The 25,201-nt window shown below is 37.6% G+C and overlaps 1 long non-coding RNA gene across 1 annotated transcript in view; it reads left to right on the plus strand.

Moving 5' to 3' along the window:
* LOC310734576 overlaps nt 1–25,201 on the plus strand; it is a 342,084-nt gene that overhangs the window by 264,351 nt on the left and 52,532 nt on the right. The gene's annotated exons all lie outside the window — the stretch shown is intronic.

Below are 25,201 nucleotides of genomic sequence, written 5' to 3' on the forward strand. Positions count from 1 at the left end.
TGACAAGGAATAGGCCATTTAGAGAGTCTAAGGTTTGGGATTCTTTCATTTCATTTATTCTCTCAATAATCATTTTATCCTGCCCATAGTCTTGGCTGTTGCTTAAATGAGTATGGACATTTCTGTATATAAACACACTAATTCCTGTGCCATTGACTCATTACTGAAATAGAAAATAAATGACATTATGGATGCAATAAGGAATTAAACTAAATTGCAGTAAAAGTACACAAAGCTATATTAATGCAGTATAAGGCCACTCAGACAACACATTCATCTGAATGGCAGCGGATTCAGACTGCTTATTTAGAAGCGAGAAATGTTTCAAATATAATCAGCCATTTTATTCTAGTACATTAAATTAGCATGGATATGGTGTGGCTTGTTCAGGTGTGGATATGGCATTAGAAAGCACTCAGACTTCATAATAACTAAATTGGTGGTGGACTAAAATAGAGACTGTAAATGGTTTTTGGTTTTATTTGCAGCTGAATAAATAACAACAGACACAAGAACAATAATAATAATAATAGTAATAATAATGATCATTATCATTATCATAATCATCAAATAAGTTGCAAAAACTGAATAATATGGTATGGATAATGGTCTGTGCCTGTTAGTCTGTTATTAATCTGCATATCTCTGCACAATTCTGGGTTTCTAAATTCTACTACATTAATTCATTAAATTAACTGTCTTTACAAATGTGTTGAATGCATTTATAACTTCAGCAATATAATAAAATATTTCAATATTTCCTCAAGAAGGCAAAAGTCCAACAAGCAGGCAATTAAAAAACGAATTGAGCACTTTGTCCATCATGCATTATTTGCAAAAAATCAAGTCAAATGTAGCATCCATGTGCCGAAAAAATGTATGGGAAGAATGTTTTATAAAAAAAAAACATGGCTAAGGTTTTGTTGGAAGCTTACATTTAAAGCCAGTTATTTGCATTCCCTCCACAGTGGCCATCAGAGAGAGAGAGAGAGAGTGTGTGTGTGTGTGTGTGTGTGTGTGTGTGTGTGTGTGTGTGTGTGTGTGTGTGTGTGTGATGCATATAATTCCACCATGTACAAAGTGCAGTATTGCCAGCCAACAAAGGCACATCAGAAATCAGCTGACCAAAATGAACCTTGCAGATGCCATTGTTAAAATCTGCATGCTTCATCCTGTCAATGTTAACATACTGTACCACTCAAACAAGTCATTACACACACACACACACACACACACACACACACACACACACACACACACACACACACTAGAACACATTGAGGTGAGTATTAACATTGTCCTGAGGAGTTATTGTGATCAGGGTAAGGGTGTGCATCAGCAGTATTACAGGGGAGAAAGAGCGGATAATGAAACTCCTACGGTGGGTTCAGTTTGCTACATGTGCTACTGCAATCTCGACATACATCTAATGCTGTTACTTCTCCAGGCTAATGAGAGCCTCGTGTGGCTGCAGATGGACCAGAACTGAAATAGTACTTAATTTTACTTTGTTTAACATTTTATTTTATTAGACAAAAAAAAAAAAAATTGTCTTGCATCAAATCATTCTGTGCTTTAATTATAAGTACATTATGGTATAGTTTTAAAATATTCTTAATAAGATTCTTGTTACAAGTGACTTAAAACAATGTTTTAATTTTAACTGTGTTATGTTCATGCATAACGCATAGTCGGAATTTGCAGGCGAAGAAATGTGCTACAGTATCTCACGCCTCTTTGCCGGCATTGTTACAGCTTTACCCCTACAGTCTTTAGGCATTGACTGTCTATTGATGGTGGCACAGCAGCAAATTGAAAGAATGACATTCTGACAGCTTGATGACAGTAATTACTGTCTATTGCTGTAAGAAATCTGACAGTGGTTCATAGACATTGTGATTTTGTTCTGGGCTGTTTCTCAGGCAGTTTTAGCATGAAACAGTCTTGATTAATTGATTACTCCTGTCTTTTATATTGTCTATTATATTGTCTTTTGAAAAAAAGAAAAAAACAAATCTTTACTGCGAAGGTAACCATGGGACAATCCTGGATAATTTTCAGGTCATTTATAAGATACCAGGTGATATTTAAACTGTTCTAACCTGTTTTTGGTGAGCCCGGATTGGAACGAGGAGGCGGGAGTCTTTTCCTCCAGGTTTGTCATGCTGTCATGTTCCGGGATGCTTTTGTGCACTTCATGGTTGTTAAAAGAAGCAATTTAGGGTAAAATACCTGTCTTGTACGATGAAATCAGTCTGAGCATTTTCCTGTCTCATCAGCAAAGCATTGCTGCCTGCAGAACTGTTGCTCATAGGAAATTGTTTGTTGGTGAACCATTCTGTGCAAAGTTTGGAAATGCCAGGAAATAAGCAGTTTCTGAAATACTGATACAGCCCATCTGGCATGGCCCAAGCCCTTGTGATAACATGTTTTCCTCCATTCTAATGTTGGTGTAAACAATAACAGAAACGTGTAACTCTGCATGACTATGCATTGCTCTTCTAATTCTGCATGAATTAACAAATTTACAGACATTCTTAATAAAATGGTCTGTTCATGTGACAATATGTACATATACTGTATGTACAATAGTCACTGCCTGTTTACCTCCACTGTGGTACTGATGGTAACCTACTTCAGTAAGACATGAAAGTCATCAGTTGCTCCTGGTGATCAGTCTAACCTCAGTTTACGAGCATAATTTGTTCCGGAAACGAGTTTTTCCATAAGAAATCATGTAAATTCAGATAATGTTTTCCAGACACCCCAAATTATTTATGTAAAAATAAAAGTACATACAGTATACATTAATACATTTATCAATTATATTGTATCACTGTATACTGTAATAATAATAATCTTAAATAAAAACAAATAAACATGTTTACTGTACCTTTAAAAAGAGTCGATGCTGGTACGAGGAAGATGTGGTGGAAAGGAGGAGGAGAAGGGTTATTGCTTGGAAGGAGAATCTCCTTCAATTATTATGTCAGGAAGACTTTCAGACGAATTAGTGGCTTCACTTAATTTATGCTTTTTTGATGAATTGAAATTTTTTTTTGAATATTTTTCTTTTCTCTCACTTTTAATCGTGAATTTTCTTCTTCTTTTTAGCGCCTTCCATTTCAGGGTTCTTCTTTATGGGAGGCATTGCTTCACTATCACACACTTGTTAAAAACTAAACAGTATGCAACATACACTGCTTCACGCACACACGTGGAGAATACAGTAAAGTATGTATAGTAAAGAGATGTTTATGTCGGTTTTATTCACTCGCCATGAATTTGGCGCGCATTTCTCTTTGACCATTTTTATAAAAAAAATTTAACAAAATAAAAAGAGGCAAAATTAAAACTTTTAGCGCAACACTTTCATTACTCAGATATACAAAATAAATAAATAAACACTAAGCATTTATTTTAATCAGTAAAGATTCGATTTACCGATGCGCCAAGTCTCAAATCAGCACCCAAATCCATCATGATGCACACATCCGACAATCAACCCTCTGAGGTCGACAAACGCGCCGGCGCTGAAACTAATTGAAATAACTCTGTAAAGGGTAAATTGAATCTGTAAATGGTTTACTTGTATACACACTTATAATAACAACAAAATGCTGTGCTTTTGTAAAATAAAGCAAACAGACAGAGTGCATTTCCTGTTGTCTTTGTCTTCTTTCTTCACAGACACACAAATAAAACAACCTGAATCTTAGTGAATATTTTTCTCACAGACATAATAAATATATGCATAGGAAGCTCGAAAAGTCTACTTTTAAATAAACCAATTCACATTTAATACAAATATTCTCTGATTATGTAATCCATATGAAAGTTATAAGAGGTACAGTTTCTCTGGTATCACCTCATTAACCAGCCGTTTAGAAACTTAGCAAAGGTTTCGTTTGGTGTCCTGATAATTTACGTAATTTAAAACACCATAATAACTTTCAAATGTTTACAATAATATTTTGTTTTCATGCTCTATGTAGAGTATGGTTTCACGAATAAGAAACATACATTTGCGTAAAGCATCAATAGTGGTCCATGCGATTAATCGTGAGTTGACTCATGACAATCATGTGATTAATCGCAATTGAATATTTTAATTGATTGACAGCCCTAATATTAATATGATGTGAGGTCCAGTTACCAGCATGACACTAAAACAGTAAGTAGTTATGGCTACTTTTACTTAAGTACATGTCAGAGCCCAAACGTCTCTACTTCAACTGCAGTAAAAAAGTATAGTCAGTAATTTATCTTTTACCTGAGTATTTTAAAACACAAGTACAGTATCAGTATTTCTACTTAAGTGAAGGATGTGTGTACTTTTGCCACCTCTGGACAGATCCTCATAGATGTGAACTCCCAAGAACTTAAATCTGGAGACCCTCCTTACCTCAGTTCCATTGACTGAAGTGGTAGCTCAGTTGGTTAAGATATTGGACTTCTGGTCAGAAGGTCATGCTGCCCTGCAAAGCCCTTAAGCCCGTAACTGCTCAGTTGTATAAACGTTTGAAATGTTGGCAAGAATTTACAGCCCAATATGTAAGAATTTTAAGTCTAATTAATAGTCACATTCAGTGTTATTTACTAATCCATGCTGGTTTTCATGCTGCTCTCATTCCTGATCAAAGTCCAGCCCAGACATTACTTTGCTCACACTAACTAGAACTCCAACACACCTGCTTCCTATTTCATTCAATTAACTAAGTATATTCAAAGAACTCTCTCTGGTTGCTTGATTCTTCAGCAGCTGCCTGTTTTAGCAACAATAAACTGATTTGTTAATCCTTGAACTTACAGCTACATAAATGTTATTTTCTAACAATCATATTTAAATATGTCAACTAATAATTCAGCATATATTATTATTATTATCATTATTATTATCAAGCCTTCATATTTCTGCAAAAGTTTGGTGGAGCTAAATGTTTTCTATCAATGTACAAGTCCTTTAACAAACAAGGGCCAAATTCAGTTAATCTAACATGCCTTCCACATATACAAAATTTGAATTTAAAGGAATTAAAGAATCAGCATCATAAAACTGGTGATCTCACCAATTTAATAAAAGCGCTTACATTCACACATATTTTAGTGATAATCTGATTGCCAATCCTACACAGATAAAAGAGAAAAGTCATTCACCCACAGTAACTCCCTCTGTTCCTACGAGTGCTGCAGCCCTGCTTCTTTGTTTTTCTCATTTTCTTGATGCCATCTTTTCTCTTGTCTTCTTTCTTTCGCCTTCACTTGCTATCATTTAGATGTGGCAGGCTTATATTCATCATGACAGTGCCAAGACTTTGTGTGAGTCCCACATTTGTATGCATCGCTAGCAGTGGAGGAAATAGTTTGATTCTATAGGAAGTGGCAGCATTGATTTGCAGTGCTGACAGCATGACATTATGGATAAGAGCATGTTTAAATGCCATCAGTGGAGTCACAGTTCACAAAGCTTAAAGAGTTTTCAGGTTTCTCAGCTAAATTTATCTTTTTCAGCGGAGAAATCTGAAAACCTGCTCAGTTAATCAAATTTACTACTTCTCGCATCATGACAGCTCTGCTTATGCATCTTGCAAAGGTTTTATTCCAAAAGTCAGTATACTTATTTTGGCATTTACAGATATAAAGTGGACTTACTGGACAACATTATTATTATTATTATTATTATTATTATTATTATTATTATTATTTTCATTCTGTTTTTTAATGAATGTGAAATTTAAAAGAAATAATGAGAATGAATTATAAAATATAGAATTTTATATGAGAAAATAAAACTTCATACAATTAAAAACTGATCAATATTTGTAAAGAAGTCAGCAGTAATAATTCTTTTAGAATGCAAATAGCTTTCTGTGTGAATTAAATGAAAAAGAGATGAGCTTTTACATTGGCTTTTGCTTTTTGAAGCTTACATCCAGGCCGGACTTTAAATGAAAAAAATCTCACTTTTACTCAAGCTCCAGTAACTCTTCAGCCTGCATTAATAAAACTGTAATGCTTTTACATTAAAGCAAAAACTGTTTTGCAATGCTGACAGAGCAAAATTGAAGTTTCTTAGCCAAATAAATCACAGAGATATGGGATGTATTTCAAACAGAAATGTGTTTTGCAAAGAAACTCATCTCTTAACCCAAGTTTGCATATAATGTGATTGGCCATAATTAGTGCATACATACTGTATGTATTCATAAAATAGATAAAAAAGTACAAATCATAGGAGGTAAGTTTTAAACTCTAAATCATAGGGATATTTTTATTTGAAAACCCTATACTGTTGGTGTTAGCTTTTTCTTTCTTTTTTTTTTCTTTAGACCCCCACTGCATCAAACTTATGCAATCTAAACTTTACAGAAAGGACTTTGTGCACAAACATCGAGGCAGTCTGTCATCAAACACCTGCTAAGTCATGCAAGAAAGTGTCAGGCATCATCAGCATAAAGCCAACAGGCATCATTCTTTCAGAGCTTCCAAATTGGCTTAAGGGTCTTTGTGCAGCTTCTTATCTAAAGCCTCAATAATGTATTGGCTCCTCTTGGTGCTTCATTCAGACCTGCTTGTCTCTGCACCCCCCCCACCACACACACACACACACACACACACACACACACACACACACACAGACACACACACACACACACACACACACACACACACACACACACACACACACACACACACACACACACACACCTCTTGCTCATTTCCTTAAGGTCGAGTCAATACAATGATATGAATAATTCAGTGTTTCAAACTAGGGTAAAGAGATTAATATGAAAAAAAAACAAAGACAAAGCATTTTACCTACGTGCGTGCATCTCTTTAGCTTCATTCAGGAAAAGGCAGATGGAAATAGATAGCATTTACCTGACCAAACTGCTAAAATGGATGCTTTTAGCATGCCCAAAAGAAAATACATTCTTGCCCTACAGCCTGGTTATAAAATTAGGCAATTAATTAGCTTTGATTGCTAAGTAATAAAAATAATACTAAAAAGGCTACAGAAAATGAATGAATAGGTGATATCCATATTCACGATTACCAAATCAAAAAAATGAGAAAGGATAATATAATTGACAATTGCAAATATAAAATCACTTTATATCCACATATGTATCAATAATATAATGTTTCATGATACAATATCATGCACCCCAATTTTCCTAAAATAAGTGGGGACATTGTATCACTGCTAGCATTCTATTTGTCTAATATTGGATGCTTTTAAATACATTTAATCATAACTGATCCAGTAATATTCTCTTTATCCAAAAAAAAAAAAAAAAACAACAACAAATAACCATATGTTTGCTGCAACCATCTGGCAAACATACATAAAAAGTCATCCTGTGTTCATTTAATTGTTATACAAAAGAGCTTATCTCAATGGCAGTGTAAAAAAAAACCTGGTGTTATAGTGCACAAACAATAAAAGACCTTGAAATGTTTAGACCTTGCAATACTGTCCTCTAGCTTAATAAACATGAAAGTAAATGTATTTGAATAACATATTTATGAGCTGCAATGAGGAGATAGCATTGCTTGAGTTTAGAAACATTGTTGGGTTGTGCAGATAGCAAGACAATACAAACTATGTGCCTGATCAATTAGCCATATGTAATATTTGCATGTCTAGTTCCACTCTGAAATGACAGACAATTTTTTTTTTAATACAAAAAAAAAAAATCTGAGAGAATACTAGGAAGAAATGCTCCCAGACCCAGCTAGTGAAGGCTTAGCCTTTCCAACCCATAAATCTCTAGTGATACCTCTGAGCCTGGAAGTGACAGAGGGTAGCAGCAGAGAGGGAAACTGACTCCAGAGGCCGTGCTGTGTCAAGGCAGATATGGAGATTAGCTAGCTCAGCCATGACCAACTGCATTTACACTGAGGTTCCAATGCGTACACAAAAACACATGTTCCAACACATACATACACACCCTTTTTTTTAATTCACCATACTAGTTTGTAACTCATTCCAGTTCTTTATTTCATTATTATCATTGATATATCTGCAGTTAGCTACCCTGTGGAAGATTTTGGTATTTCAGCATCTACAGTAAATAATAATTGTTTGCTTACTAAACCTCACACTGTATGTTAAGTATTACTATTTACTACAGCAGAATGTGATCTGGGATGCAAGTTTTTCCAAAGGTAAGGATATTTGGTTGAATAGGAAATGGTGCTCTGGTCAATTTCTGTGCTTCCCTGAGGCTGTGTGCAGCCTTAATACTATGCTAGACTGCTAAATCAGTCACAAAAAATCCTGGGATGTGAATGAAGCCATCTATTTAACTAGTCAAGGAAAGATGCAGGATGGTGAATGGAATGTGTAAACAATTACACTGTAAAAGCCTGAATTATGTATACAAAAAAAATAAAAAATGTATGCCACTAACCAGCTATACATCCATCTCTACAGTTAAACATACTATTTTAAGTTAGATAATGATTAATGATACAAATTTCACAATGTGGATAGATGACTGTCATTTCTCACAAATAATTTTTCCTTTTTGTATTGATTATTAAAAAGTTTTATTGACTTTTTTTTTGTTGGGTTTTTTTGTGCCAAAAATGGTCCATCTGAACTGGTATAATATGTATAAATACAAATTTCTACAGACCAAGTGTAACCGGTCGTGTTCTGACTGGTGCTTGTATTCTCTGCGTTTTGTTGTGGAATGACGAGTCATTACAACAGGGTCGCAACACTACTGGAGAATTTGTCACCAACACTCAAACAATTCTTTGGATGGACTATAGAAAAAAAACAAAATAAACGTGGCCGCTTCGCCAGCTTTACCACCTGCACAAATCAAATTGTAGCCATTAACTGGCTAGCATCACTAAACCTAACCAAAGCACAAGCTTATTCGGCTCGCTGTACTCAGCAAATAAAACGCTTACTCCTCCCCGTTCATCCACAAATCAATTTACAAATCACAAATTACATTTATGACACTTTTAATAATAATATTTGAAAACGTCATGAATTATTTTTATCGCCGCCAACAGCTTACCTCTCCTCAGTATGCACAAAGTAAACTGAGGAGCCAGCGCGGGCTTTCCGCATGAAGTCATGACGTAGCACAGCTTAATCGCAAGGGAAAACACAACAACAAAACAAAGGATGTCTATAGTCAACAACACCAGGTACCAACTTCTATTAAGGAAGTACATTCCCTTCACAAAATTCAATTTCCCACTACATCAGTCTAAATATGTATAACTTGATTCCAAAAATACTAGAAACATTTCTGTGAGATAAAATACACCTATAAACTTTGTATCCATTTTTTTTATATAAATCTTTCCCCATATTTTCTCATGATATGATAGTCAAGATATTTGGATGATACAGACAGAAGTGCACACATTAAAACATAAATGCAGGATGCAGAATTCTTAATATACAATTTTTCCTTTCAATTTAGAATTTTAAAACAAAATTCAGTAGCACAGCCAGTAATAATAGCTATTTTAATTGTGTAAATAAAAAGGTATGCATGCATTTACCATTACATATCCGTATCTGAACTTTTTTAACCCTCGTGGATAAATCCTTAAATTAATGGCATTCTCCACTGTGCAATTTTGCTTCCTGGGAATAAAACATCATTATTATGATAATGATTATTATTATGATTGTTATTATTAAAAAAAAAGGTTTAGCTTTGATTACATGGTCAGCTCATCATCTAAGTACTTGTGAATTAGTTAAGAATCACTATAGACATGTTAGAATGAGTGCACTGTGTGAACAATGTGAAGCTGCTGCTTGAATTTCAGTGAGAGAGACCATCTTAGTGCAACACATGTACCTGCCCACCTCTCTATAAATCAACATCTTATACAAACAAATCACTTGAAACCTGCAAATCTTAAGATGTACACTGTATGGACAAAATGACTGGAACAACTGACTTTTCCCGCGACGTGTGTTTCTTCCCCAAACTGTTACCACAACACTGAAGACACGTCATTGTATAGGATATCTTTGGAGAGACTCAAATCTGTTTCCAGCATGACAATGTTCCCGTGCACAAAATGAGTTCTATGGAAATATCGGTTGGACTGAAAGATCTCGAATGGTGACAGATCTGGGATGAATTGAAATGCTGACTGCACTACAGTCCTCCTCAACCTACATCAGTAGCTTTACTAATGATCTTGTGACTGAATGAGCACAAATCTCCACAACCACACTCCACAATCTAGTGGAACATCTTCCCAGAAGAGTGGAGGTTATTATATTACAGAAATTATATTACAGAAGTCCCTATTACAGAAAATAGGGACTAAATGTGGAAGGGGATGTTCACAAAGCACACACTGTTTAAATCTTGTCATCAGGTTTCCACAAACCTTTGTTCACATAGTATATCTCAAGCAAGCATTTGCCATGTTACATGTTAAATTGTCTCATTTATGACCTACAACTTTCCATGTTTCTGTTCACCCATGCAGTCAAACTAATATAACAATATTTATTTATCCACAGAAACAGAGATCTGAAAAAATAAGAATAAGGCAGTTTTACCTTTGGGTGCTCTTTTCAAAAGAGCAAATTATCAAATGGCTTCGGTGTACCAAGAGAAAACTGCGTTCTCACATCCCACAATTCACTCTATTCAGCCAAAAACTCTGGGCTTTATCAGTGCATGATTCCTTCGTAGGCAACCTGGCTAATGAACTACCCCTTGAACAGGGGGAAAGGTTCTCCTTTTAACAGCTCATTAGCTCAAATATCTTCTGACAACAGAGAGTCATTGTCACTGTAAAAAAAAAAAAAAAAAAAAAAAAAAAAATGAAAAGGCAGCAGAGTCTAATGTTTTGCAATAAAGAGAGAGAGTGAGAGAGAGAGAGAAAGAGAGAGAGAGAGAGAGAGAGAGAGAGAGAGAGAGAGAGAGAGAGCGAGAGAGCGAGAGCGAGAGAAAATAATGAGTAGTTCTTCTGATATATTATTCTGAAGGTTAGTCTAAACAACTATTTTTGCTTACCTATAGAGATTTTATTAATTGATATATTGCTCTTTGCTGTTTATTGACAAGTGCAAGCATACCCAAAGGCCACTTAGTAATGGAAAAAGAATTTATTCAAGCTGCCTATAGGGTCATTGGAGGCTTTTAGTCAAGGCAGCACTCAACATGATCAGAAATGGCAGAGTTTGCACAGAGAGTGCTCTAGAAAATGATTATCAATGATGTGGCTAATTATGTCAAGTAGCAGCTGCTTCGTCACATTGAATATATCCCTATTGTATTTCAAGTTAATTCAACATATGTGCGAAGCAAAACATGCGTGTCTCTCTAAATATATTTTTTAGAATGACTTCTGTGGAACAGTTTCCACAGAACATGGGCTGAAATGTTAAAAAATGGATATTATTTTTACACAATAGTTGATCACTCTGTGTTGAGGTCTGTACAGAGTGTGCTACTATTTATCTGGTCAGGTGTGTAATCTATTACTTCTTCTTCTTCTTCTTCTTCTTTCGGCTGCTCCCATTAGGGGTCGCCACAGCGGATCATCCGTCTCCATACCACCCTGTCCTCTACATCTGCCTCTTTCACACCAACTACCTGCATGTCTTCCCTCACCACATCCATGAACCTCCTCCTTGGCCTTCCTCTTTTCCTCCTACCTGGTGGCTCCATCTTCAGCATTTTTCTACCAATATAATTCATGTCCCTTCTCTGCACATGTCCAAACCATCTCAATCTCGCCTCCCTCACCTTGTCACCAAAACATCCTACATGTGCTGTCCCTCTAATAAACTCATTTCTAATCTTGTCCATCCTCGTCACTCCCAACGAAAACCTTAAAATTTTCAGCTCTGCTACCTCCAGCTCCACCTCCTGTCTTTTACTCAATGCCACTGTCTCTAATCCATACAACATCGCAGGTCTCACCACAGTCCTATAAACTTTCCCTTTCATTCTTGCAGATACCCTACTATCACAAATCACTCCTGTCACTCTTCTCCACCCACACCACCCTGCCTGCACTCTTTTCTTTACTTCTCTAACACACTCTCCATTACTTTGCACTGTTGACCCCAGGTACCTGAACTCCTCCACCTTCTCCACCTCTTCTCCCTGCAACCGCATCACTCCACTGCCCTCCCTCTCATTCACACACATGTACTCTGTCTTACTCCTACTGACTTTCATTCCCCTTCTCTCAAGCGCATATCTCCACCTCTCCAGGCTCTTCTCAACCTGCTCTCTACTCTCACCACAAATCACAATATCATCTGCAAACATCATAGTCCAGGGAGACTCCTGTCTGACCTCGTCCGTCAACCTGTCCATCACCACTGCAAACAGGAAAGGGCTCAGGGCCGATCCTTGATGCAGTCCAACCTTCACCCTGAACCAGTCTGTCGTACCTACTGCACACTTCACTGCCGTCACACTGTCCTCATACATGTCCTGCACCACCCTCACATACTTCTCTGACACACCTGACTTCCTCATACAATACCACAACTCCTCTCTCGGTACCCTGTCGTACGCTTTCTCTAAATCCACAAATACACAATGCAGCTCCTTCTGTCCTTCTCTATACTTCTCCATCAACATCCTCAAAGCAAATAAGGCATCTGTGGTGCTCTTCCTCGGCATGAAACCATACTGTTGCTCACAGATGGTCACCTCTTCTCTCAGCCTGGCTTCCACTACTCTTTCCCATAACTTCATGGTGTGACTAATCAACTTAATTCCCCTGTAGTTACTGCAGGTCTGCACATCTCCCTTATGCTAAAGATCGGTACCAGCACACTCCTTCTCCATTCCTCAGGCATCCTCTCCCCTTCCAGAATTCTGTTAAACAATCTGGTTAAAAACTCCACTGCCATCTCTCCTAAACATCTCCACGCTTCTACCGGTATGTCATCTGGTCCAACCGACTTTCCATTCTTCATCCTCTTAATCGCTGCTCTCACTTCCTCCTTACTAATCCTATCTACATCCTGCTTCACCAACTCCACATCCTCCAATCTTCTCTCTCTCTGATTTTCCTCATTCATCAGCTGCTCAAAATACTCCCTCCATCTTCTCAACACACTCTCCTCACTAGTCAACACATTTCCCTCTCCATCCTTTATTGCTCTAACTTGCAGTACATCCTTCCCAGCTCGGTCCCTCTGCCTGGCCAATCGGTATAAATCCTTTTCTCCTTCCTTAGTGTCCAACCTCTTATACAGCTCCTCATATGCCTTTTCCTTGGCTTTCGCCACATCCCTTTTTACCTGCTGCCGCATCTCCTTGTACTCCTGCCTACTTTTCTCATCACTCTGTCGATCCCACTTCTGTTTTGCCAACCTCTTTCCCTTAATGCTCTCCTGCACTTCCTCATTCCACCACCACGTCTCCTTGTCTTGCTTTCTATTTCCAGATGTCACACCAAGTACTTTTCTAGCTGCCTTCCTCATCACTCCTGCAGTAGTTGCCCAATCATCCGGCACCTCTTCACCACCACCAAGCCCCTGTCTGACCTCTTCCCTGAACCTCACACCACACTCTTCATCCTTCAGTTTCCACCATCGCATTCTTCTTTCAATCCTTACTTTCCTCCTCTTCTTCTTCGCCTCCAAAACCATCCTACAGACCACCATCCGATGCTGTCTAGCTACACTGTCCCCCGCCAACACCTTACAGTCTACAATCTCCTTCAGGTTGCATCTCCTACACAGAACATAATCCACCTGTGTGCACCTTCCTCCACTCTTATACGTCACCCTATGATCCTCCTTCTTCTTAAAATACGTGTTCACCACTGCCATTTCCATCCTTTTTGCAAAATCTACCACCATCTGCCCTTCCACATTCCTCTCCTTAAAACCATACCTACCCATCACCTCCTCATCACCTCTGTTCCCTTCACCTACATGCCCATTAAAGTCTGCCCCAATCACCAATCGTTCTTTCCTAGGTACACCATCTACCACTTCATCTAATTCACTCCAGAATCTTTCCTTCTCCTCCATCTCACAGCCAACTTGTGGAGCATAGGCACTGATGACATTTATCATCATCCCTTCAACCTCCACCTTCACGATCATCACCCTATCAGAAACTCTCTTCACCTCCACTACACTCTTACTGTACTCTTCCTTCAGAATCACCCCTACACCATTTCTCTTTCCATCCACACCATGATAAAACAGTTTAAATCCACCTCCAATGTTCCTGGCCTTACTCCCTTTCCACTTGGTCTCCTGAACACACAGCATATCTACCTTTCTCCTCTCCATCATATCAGCTATCTCTCTCCCTTTACCCGTCATAGTACCAACATTTAAAGTACCAACCCGAACCTCTACTCTCCTACACTGCTCCTTTTCCTGCCGTCTCTGTAGACGTCTTCCTCCTCTCCTTCTCCTCCTTCGGCCAACAGTAGCCCAATTTCCACCGGTACCCTGTCGGCTAACGATACCTGTGGCGGTCGTTGTTAACCCGGGCCTCGACCGATCCGGTATGAAATTCTCATTTGTGATCCGCATATTTGATTTGGCACATGTTTTACGCTGGATGCCCTTCCTAACGCAACCCTCCCCATTTACCCGGGCTTGGGACCGGCACTAAGAGTGCACTGGCTTGTGCCCCCCTAATGGCTGGGTTGTGTAATCTATTACTAATTCTTTTAAAATTATACAATGGTTTATGTACAGTATTTGGGTGTTGGGCTCATTTTTTTTTCCAACTGCTTCATTTTTTTTTTTTTTCTTTTAAGTTTCCCTGTTGTCTAATCAGGATTCTTTATTATATCATTACATCAGATAAACATTTAGCAGCTTTCCATGGAAATATCAATGATTCCAGTTCACTGGACTTCAGCTTATTCTATTAATACAGTATTTTTCTGTTGAACTTGAATTTCTTGAATATATACTATAAATATAACGTCAGATTTGCAGTGCCAGCCAGAGAAGAAAATAGGCTCCTGCTGAGTTTTAGCATCTTTCAAGATTTTTCTTTGTTGTTCTCAGCCTTGGCATGCTCTCTAGGCATTGATGTCTTGATAGCTGTAAAGCTGTTTTTAGACTGTTTTGTGGATAAAAAGTATAAATTTTCCATATGCCAATGAGGTGAGAGTTATTGTGTCAGTTTGTATTGTGACATTTAGTTTTATACTATGACTTTTGTAGATCAGTGTGACTCATCGGTTATGCTTGGGCAGCACATTTTCTGGCAGTCCGTGTACCATCTTACAGTGTGTAACCTGCTTTCTGATGCCTGCTCTCAGCTCTAAATTTTATGCCCCTCACCATTGCCATCTCCATCTAATCTTATGAAACAGTCCCCACATCCTATGATGGCCTGGACATTATAAATGTATCTTTAGAATTTTTTGGAAAAATTAGACATTCAAATATGTAACATGTCAAGTCAAGTTTATTTTTATAGCGCTTTTCACAACAGACATTGTCTCAAAGCAACTTCACAGAATTTTAAGAGTTAAGGTGAATGGTGTGCATTTATCTCTGATGAGCAGCCATGGTAAATGAGGCAAGGAAAAACTCCCTTAGATGTTATGAGGAGGAAACCTTGAGAAGAACCAGACTCAAAAGGGGAACCTATCCTCATTTGGGTGACATCAAGAGTGTGATTATAAATCTTTTAACAATAAAGAACACTGGAGAGTGAGAACTAATATGAGATTTCCATTGGAATCCAATTGGCGCTGGTACATCTCTAGATGGATAAGTTTTTAATCTGCACTTAAACTGGGAGAGTGTGTCTGAGTCATGAACACTGCCAGGAAGACTATTCCAAAGTTTAGGAGCTAAACGTGAGCATGCTCTACCACCCTTAGTAGACTTTGCTATTCTAGAAACTACAAGTCCCGAATTTTGATAACACAGGGAGCGTGACGGATTGTAACGTGTTAGAAGACTGGAAAGATACATGGGAGCCAAATCATTTAGTGTTTTTTCAACATTTGTGAGAGTGTGGTCAGTGCAGTGGAATGATAATTGATGATCTATATCTATTCTTTTTGTCAATTCTGCAGAATATCCTTTTACCAGTGTACTTGCTTTGAACACGTTTAGCTTTTGTTTTAGAAATTTTTAGAAACTTAATTGCTGTGCCCACAAACTCAATAGAAAATTCTAGCACAAGGACAGCTGGGACCATGAAATAAATGATAAGAGTAAAGCCTGAAAAGCAGAAGATGAAGGTATTTTGAATCAATTTTAAGCCAATAAAATAAGTATTAAAATTATTAATAACAATATTATTCTTGTTATTACTATCAATAATAATAACAATAATAATAATAATGATAATAAAAATAAACATACCCAGCAAAACCAACCCACCCTTTGTTTACACACTGGCAATTTTTTATTATTATTATTATTATTATCATAATTAACATATTATACTAATTTGTCCTAATTTAATACTTTGTTTTGGCTCATTTTCTTTGTTTTTCACATCATTTTAATGCCAGCTAATAGCAAATTATTATAAAATGCTTGTTTTTCACAAAATGCTCCTGAATTTTATACAGTATAGATGTGAGGGTACTCATTCCAACAAATGTACACTCTCAAGACCACAAGAAGGATACCCACATTTATTGCACATGCACAGAATTAACAAATACCAAATAACTTGTATAAATGCTCATATGACTGCTTTAGAAGTTGTATCTTTTTTTTTATCCAACTTGACAAATGAGGCTCATTAATTGTTTCCTGTTGTTTTATTTGTCTCATATTCTTCGCACAAGACAAAGTTTAGCACCTAACAGATGTTGCCTGCCCAGTGCTTTGCTTCTGAATGTTAAATAGAAGAATTCAAGCTGGTATCCCCTGCTGAAACATTTACTCCTCTGAAACTAACACTATGTCAGTTGGTGCCCGATATACATTATCTGGAAGTTATGCTCTAATTTCAAGTCTTCTCAGAATCTATGTCCACTGAAATCCATCACCATACATAAAGCTTAACGGTGAATCCACTGTGAACAATGTGAAGTGAACATTTAAATTTTTTACATTGGCTCCTGTTAAGGAACGGATTATATCAAGCCGCAAGTGAACAGTCAGCCCTCAAAGTTGATGTGTTATAAATAAGAAAAATAGGCAAGTGTAGGGATCAGACAAGTTTTGAAAAGAGCCAGATTATGATGTTAGACGCCTGGCTGAGCATTTCCAAAACAGCAGATCTTGTGGGATATGCCTGATCTGCACGTAGAGGGTCTAGACTTGCCTGACTGGTCTGATCTCACAGAAGAGCTACTGTAGCACAAATTGCTAAACAAGTTAATGCAGGGTATGAATTAAAGGTGTCAAAACACACAGTGCATAACATCTTGCTGCGTATAGGGCTTACAGTTCTTACTGTTTTTACATAACAGGATGTGTGTTCATACCGAAAACAGATCTGATTGAAATCATCTTGAATTAACAAAGACTTATTACTGTACAAATAACCTGCATATATCACAAAAATGTTTGCATGTTATTTTGCATAGCTATTATGTGTATTTGTTTTCATGATTTGGTTTTTCAATGTTAGATTAATTTCTTGATTTTAATTAAAGTGTAGCAGGTGAATGGCTGGTATACTGGGGGTGGGGGTGGTGGTGTGAGCTAGAGGGGTAATGACTAACATGAAGCACCTGAGCCTTGTTGCTCTTTGAATATTTAAATGATCTCTCTGTCTGTCTGTCTGTCTGTAGGTATGTATGTATATTGGTGGTGGTGTTTATGGTGTTATTTTTTTTTTTAAAAGGAGTCTATTTGTAATCACTTACATTTTTTGTTCAATTCTGCTAACATTGCTAACGAAATATTAAGCAATGTGAAGCATAGTATAGGAAGAAGAATATGAATAGTTCTAAGAAGCATTCATAGCAAACAAAGCAATCTAGATAATACACAATGAGAGGAAAGAAGGTCAAAACATTTGGCAGACATACTTTGATTTACAGTACAAGATTTCTTTTTTTGGGTGAGGTAACAGATAAGAGCTGTTTCTTCCCTTGGTTTCTTAATTGTTAATTTCTGCAAGCATAAGAAAACAGCCATACAATGGTGAAACAAAGATTTATGTTGTGACAATTGAAAGAACTTTACTGTCGTTCTGTGACACAAACACGTTCTGCTGTGGTATGAATGATGGCTTTCTGCGGTGGCTTAACTAAAGTAAAATGGGGGTAGATGTGTGCTCTGAGGTGGTAATTGTAGGTGAAATCAACAGTTGTGTTACTTTAGATTTTTTTTTTTTAATTAGAGCTTCATTCTGGTTTTGCTTCTGAATTGATCCTCAGTGAAGAGAACAGGCAGCTTGCCAGATTTATTCATTTTTACAGAAACATCTTTGGGCTCCCCGCATTGTGGAAACAAAGAAGCTACTCCATGAAAAGGAGTTAAGGTTAGTAAATGTATTGATTAGCAGATTTTGAGCATATTCAGCCCATGGCAACTGGAGGAACCCACTCCAGTCTTCTTGTTTTCAGTATCAGATCTTAAGGTCTCCAGAGTAAGCTGTGGGCTCTGAATGTTCGCTTCAGAATGCTTACGAATAAATTACAGTGATATTGCACAATTTCTAAAGAGAATATGTGGGATCAAATCAAATATCTTCAGACACTGTAGATGTTCAGTAAATTTCATACATTTCAATTTTGAACAGAATAGACATGAAAATAATGAAAATAGTCTCAATTTAAAATACAGAAAAGAAATAGATTTATTTTGGCTAAAATAAGATAGTGGACCTAACAAACAAGAGACTTTGGTGGGGAAAAAAAGGAAAATTATGAGTAAAATATTTATTCAAACCTTTAGAATATTTAGACCAGTGTGGGTGGCTGTAAAAAACCTGAACTTGACACAGTTTATTTATTTATTTTTGGTCATGCTGCATATAGTTCATATTTAATGTCTTGTAAGATTGTAATCCAAATTGTTACAGGAGTAAAGACAATGTGAGGTGTATGCTTTAAAATAGCACATGGGTCCATAATCTCTATCGCTCTGAAATTCTATGACTTTTTAGTTTAGTCTATATCTATATCTATGTCTATATCTGAGTTCTTGTAAAAACCCATGGAAATATGATTTGTAGTTAGTAGTAGTATGATTTGTAGTTAGTAGTTATCAGTGGAGGACAGTAATGAAGTAAATGTAAAATCAGTCGTTCCATATCTTTGAAACTCCAGTGGTTGATCTCAGTTTCACAAAACTAGTATATCTCGCAATTCTGACTTTAGAAGTCGCAATTGCGAGTTTATTATTATATTATTATATATCACTTTTCTGGCAATTGCAAGTTTATATCTCACAATTCTGAGGGGAAAAAAAAAATTGTGAGATAAAAAGAAGTTATAGCAAGAAAAAACTCAGAACATTGTTAAACTTTTCATTTTGTTTGGGAAATGTTTATTCATAAACAAAAACTCTCAAAATTGCATCCTTCCTTTTCACATTTCTTAATTGAAATTGACATTTATCAAATCTCTTAGATTGGTTACAAACAAGAAAAGTGATAGTTTTCTGAAATTGTACCATAATTATATCTGTAATGTTACTACGGTATACAATAAGTCTTTCCTCTGTAGTTGGTTGAATTTTTTTTTTATATTATTATTATGTTTATGTATTTACTGTAATTTTCTTTGTAAGCTATTATTGTTTTTTATTATTTTTATTAGAATCGTTAGCATTGTCCTGTATAGATTCTGTTTGATTAATTTGGTAATGTTTGTTGTTTAAAGCATTAAATAAATGTATTTTTAAGATTTTATGAATGACAACAGAAAAAAGAAAGAAAGAAGTAGTAGGGAAATGTGCAAAACATAAAGGTGTGTATGCAGCTCTTTCACTCGTTATGAGGATAGTATAAGCTATTTTATTTAATAAAATAGGCCTGCTGTGCTTTTATGCATAGAACAAAATTATAATTTATAGTATGTAGTTTATCATAATGTGTGTAGCTTTCAACAAAACACAATCAGCACCTAACTAGTCTAGTTGGATTGTAGTTAAACTAGCACCTATTGATTTGGTTACTTTTAATTAATGTAATGTCATAAAGGTTTTCTGTGATTGTACTGAATAGGTCCTGAACTGAGTCCAGTAAGGGGAAATTCCCATACAGCTTAAAAGGGTTATTTAAAAGACATTTCATATAAGGATATAGATGTTGTCTGTATCTTATGGCTACAATTATCTAATTTATATGCTTCTTGGTTCTGAGATTTGTGCACAAATGACATGTATATAATTGTGCATTTAAGGTGATATTTCTACATGAAAGTAAGATCTTAAAAATGTGTCCAAGTTTGTGGACTGCACTGAGAATGTCTTACTCATCCAGTGACAGTAGCTGAAGCAGAGAGAAGCATTTCAAAGCTGAAACGAATCAATGGGGGAGACGTTGGGTCGTGGCGTGGTTCACCCTGAACCTCATTCAAGATTAAACCGCTATTGCCGTTTGGTGGTATCTATTTAGCATGAAAATACAGTTCAGCGTCAGTTCAACTTTGAGCAGAACATTTTGAGAGTTATACATGATGAAAGAAACGGCTGATTCTAATTTGCCATAACACCGTGGCCCTATTTGCGTGATTTTCTTTTAAATTGTTGAAAATATAGTTCTGGGCTCATGATAATTATTTTTTATATCAAACACTGTTTGACTCATTAATATAATTCTATTAATAGATTGATGTGCTAAGAGTAACATTAGAGTTTCACATAAACTGAGTTGATTAAGCAAAGATTCTTGCACTGTAAAAAATAAAAAGTTATATTAACTTAAAAAAATTAAGTTAATTTGCTGCAAAGCAATTTTGAGTTTGAGCACAAGCCAGTGAACTCTTAGTGCCAGTCCCAAGCCCGGATAAATGGGGAGGGTTGCGTTAGGAAGGGCATCCAGCGTAAAACGTGCCAAATCGAATATGCAGATCACAAATCAGAATTTCATACCGGATCAGTCGAGGCCCTGGTTACCAACGACCGCCACAGGTATTGTTAGCCAACAGGGTACCGGTGGAAATTGGGCTCCTGTTGGCCGAAGGAGGAGAAGGAGAGGAGGAAGACGTCTACAGAGACGGCAGGAAAAGGAGAAGTGTAGGAGAGTGGAGGTTAGGGTTGGTCCTTTAAATTTTGTTACTATGACTGATAAAGGAAGAGAGGTAGCTGATATGATGGAGAGGAGAAAGGTAGATTTGTTGTGTGTTCAGAAGACCAAGCAGAAAGGGAGTAAGGCCAGGAACATTGGAGGTGGGTTTAAACTGTTCTATCATGGTGTGGATGGAAAGAGAAATGGTGTAGGGGTGATTCTGAAGGAAGAAAACAGTAAGAGTGTAGTGGAGGTGACGAGGGTTTCTGATAGGGTGATGAACGCGAAGGTGGAAGTTGAGGGGCTGATAATAAATGTCATCAGTGCCTATGCGCCACAAATTGGGTGTGAAATAGAGGAGAAGGAGAAATTCTGGAGTGAATTAGATAAAGTGGTAGATGGTGTACCTAGGAATGAACGATTGGTGATTGGGGCAGACTTTAATGGGCATGTAGGTGTAGGGAACAGAGGTGATGAGGACGTGATGGGTAGGTATGGTTTTAAGGGAAGGAATGTAGAAGGGCAGATGGTGGTAGATTTTGCTAAAGGGATGGAAATGGCAATGGTGAATATGTATTTTAAGAAGAAGGATGATCATAGGGTGAACTATAAGAGTGGGGGAAGGTGCACACAAGTGGACTATGTTCTATGTAGAAGATGCAACCTGAAGGAGATTGGAGACTGTAAGGTGTTGGTGGGGGACAGTGTAGCTAGACAGCATCAGATGGCTCCGTGGTGGTGAAGAGGTGCTGGATGGTAACTACTGCAGGAGTGATGAGGGAGGCAGCTAGAAAAGTACTTGGTGTGACATCTGGAAATAGAAAGGAAGACAAAAAGACGTGGTGGTGAAATAAGGAAGTGCAGAAGAGCATAAGGGTAAAGAGGTTGGTAAAACAGAAGTCGGATCGACAGAATGATGAGAAAAGTAGGCAGGAGTACAAGGAGATGCTTAGGTAATGAGGGATGTGGTGAAAGCCAAGGAACAGGCATATGAGGAGCTGTATGAGAGGTTGGACACTAAGGAAGGAGAAAAGGATTTGTACCCCATTGGCCAGGCAGAGGGACCGAGCTGGGAAGGATGTGCTGCAAATTAGAGCAATAAAGGATGGAGATGGAAATGTGTTGACTGGTGAGGAGAGTGTGTTGAGAAGGTGGAGTGAGTATTTTGAGCAGCTGATGAATGAGGAAAATCAGAGAGAGAGAAGGTTGGATGACGTGGGGTTGGTGAAGCAGGAAGTGGATAGGATTAGTAAGGAGGAAGCAATTAAGAGGATGAAGAGTGGAAAGTAGGTTGGACCAGATGACATACCGGTAGAAGCATGGAGATGTTTAGGAGAGATGGCAGTGGAATTTTTAACCAGATTGTTTAACAAGATTCTGGAAGGTAAAAGGATGCCTGAGGAATGGAGAAGGAGTGTGCTGGTACCGATCTTTAAGCATAAGGGAGATGTGCAGACCTGCCATAACTACAGGGGAATAAAGTTGATCAGTCACACCATGAAGTTATGGGAAAGAGTAGTGGAAGCAAGGCTGAGAGAAGAGATGACCATCTGTAAACAACAATATGGTTTCATGCCGAGGAAGAGCACCACAGATGCCCTATTTGCTTTGAGAATGTTAATGGAGAAGTATAGAAGGACAGAAGGAATTGCATTGTGTATTTGGGGATTTAGAGAAAGCGTACGACAGGGTGCCAAGAGAGGAGTTGTGATATTGTATGAGCAAGTCAGGTGTGTGTGAGAAGTATGTGAGGGTGGTGCAGGACATGTATGAGGACAGTGTGACAGCAGTAAAGTGTGCAGTAGGAACGACAGACTGGTTCAAGGTGAAGGTTGGACTACATCAAGGATCAGCCCTGAGCCCTTTCCTGTTTGCAGTGGTGATGGACAGGTTGACGGAGGAGGTCAGACAGGAGTCTCCCTGGACTATGATGTTTGCGGATGATATTGTGATTTGTGGTGAGAGTAGTGAGCAGGTTGAGAAGAGCCTGGAGAGGTGGAGGTATGCGCTGGAGAGAAGGGGAATGAAATTCAGTTGGAGTAAGACAGAGTACATGTGCGTAAATTAGAGTGAGGGCAGTGGAGTAGTGCAGTTGCAGGGAGAAGAGGTGGAGAAGGTGGAGGAGTTCAGGTACCTGGGGTCAACAGTGCAAAGTAATGTAGAGTGTGTTAGAGAAGTAAAGAAAAGAGTGCAGGCAGGGTGGAGTGGGTGGAGAAGAGTGACAGGAGTGATTTGTGATAGAAGAGTATCTGCAAGAATGAAAGGGAAAGTTTATAGGACTGTGGTGAGACCTGCGATGTTGTATGGTTTAGAGACAGTGGCATTGAGTAAAAGACAGGAGGTGGAGCTGGAGGTAGCAGAGATGAAGTTGTTAAGGTTTTCATTGGGAGTGACGAGGATGGACAAGATTAGAATTAAGTTTATTAGAGGGACAGCCCATGTAGGACGTTTTGGTGACAAGGTGAGGGAGGTGAGATTGAGATTGTTTGGACATGTGCAGAGGAGGGACATGAGTTATATTGGTAGAAGAATGCTGAGGATGGAGCCACCAGGAGAAGGAAAAGAGGAAGGCCAAGGAGGAGGTTTATGGATGTTGTGAGGGAAGACATGCAGGTAGTTGGTGTGAAAGAGGCAGATGTAGAGGACAGGGTGGTATGGAGACGGATGATCCGCTGTGGCGACCCCTAATGGTAGCAGCCGAAAGAAGAAGGTGTGTGTGTGTGTGTGTATATATATATATAATTTTAAAATAAAATAAAAGGCCAAAAGTGAGGCAAGCTTGTAATGCCTTTAAAGCGCTGGAGCAAGACAACAAAAATGCTTTTAAACTGTTCAAATAATTTTTCTCAAAGTGCCAGAATAACAATCCTAAAATGCTGCAGTAATAAACAAGACCAGAGTTTCAACACACGTGCTAGAGCAATCAAGTATTACATCTGTTAAAAACAAAACTTAAAAGTCATAAAACCTTACATTAAAACTTAAACTGACTTTGGCATATGTTGTACTCTTATAAGCTACTAAACAAACAGGACCAAATCAGTACTTGCACTTTTGATTAGCCATATGAACTGTAGCTACTGGACTGAAGGACTGGACTCTTGAAGAGCACTGGGGGTCAAGGCCAATAAACACTTTCTGAATAGTTTTAAAAGTGTATTTTAGTTCTTTAGGATAGCTAATGTTGATGGCATAAATCAAACCAAATAGGAGAGCAACAGCTGTATGGAAATCTTGCACATTATCCAGCGCAACTTGCTCCTCTAAAACTACAGACAGGCACCTTGCATTTGGGTTTCAATAGATGGTGGCAACGTCATCTTCAACGACAGTTAAAACCTCCTTCTTCATCCCGTTTGTGTGAGTGTCCTCTGGGTCTGTGTCCTGCAGTAAAAAGCAGCATAACGACAGAATCAAAATTGATTTTTTTTATCTGATTGAGTTCTGCTGGACCACAAAGAGATTTTTAGATTGTTTGAGATAGATCACCCAAAAATCACACATGCCGCAATTTTCCATTGTGTTTGCTTGGATAAACACTATATTGCGAAAAGTATTGGTACACCCCCTTCTAATAAACAGGTTTGACTACTTTAGTATTTTAAATGAGTACAAATCTTAATGTTTAAGCATATAATGATATTCGATAGAATTGTGTGCTTCAAATTTTATAGCAACAGTTTGGACAGGACACTTTTCTGTTCTGAAATAGCAATGCCGCCGTGTATGGAAAGGTTAAAAAAAGAAATAACTGATTCAGTCAGTGTGAAAGAACTTGACTGGTCTGCAGAAAGCAAAGGCTTAATCCCAGATGAACACCTCGGGTGGGTATTTAAATGCAGACCTCAATCGAAAAACTAATCACCAAACACCAATGACTTCTACTTTCACTATAAGGACAAAAGTATTGGGACACACCCTTCTTTAGAACAGAATAAAGGCACTTCTAAAACTGTGGCAACAAAGATGAAAACAATTAATGTATTTACAAATTGTATTTCCATCTCTGTTGCAACAGTTTTGGAAGTGTCTAAAATGATTACCCATATGTACAAGTCATTGGTGTTTGGTTTGAGTTTTTGGCTCAAGGTCTG

The sequence above is a fragment of the Silurus aristotelis genome (assembly GCF_946808225.1).
Source record: "Silurus aristotelis genome assembly, chromosome: 12".
NCBI classification, from domain to species: domain Eukaryota; kingdom Metazoa; phylum Chordata; class Actinopteri; order Siluriformes; family Siluridae; genus Silurus; species Silurus aristotelis.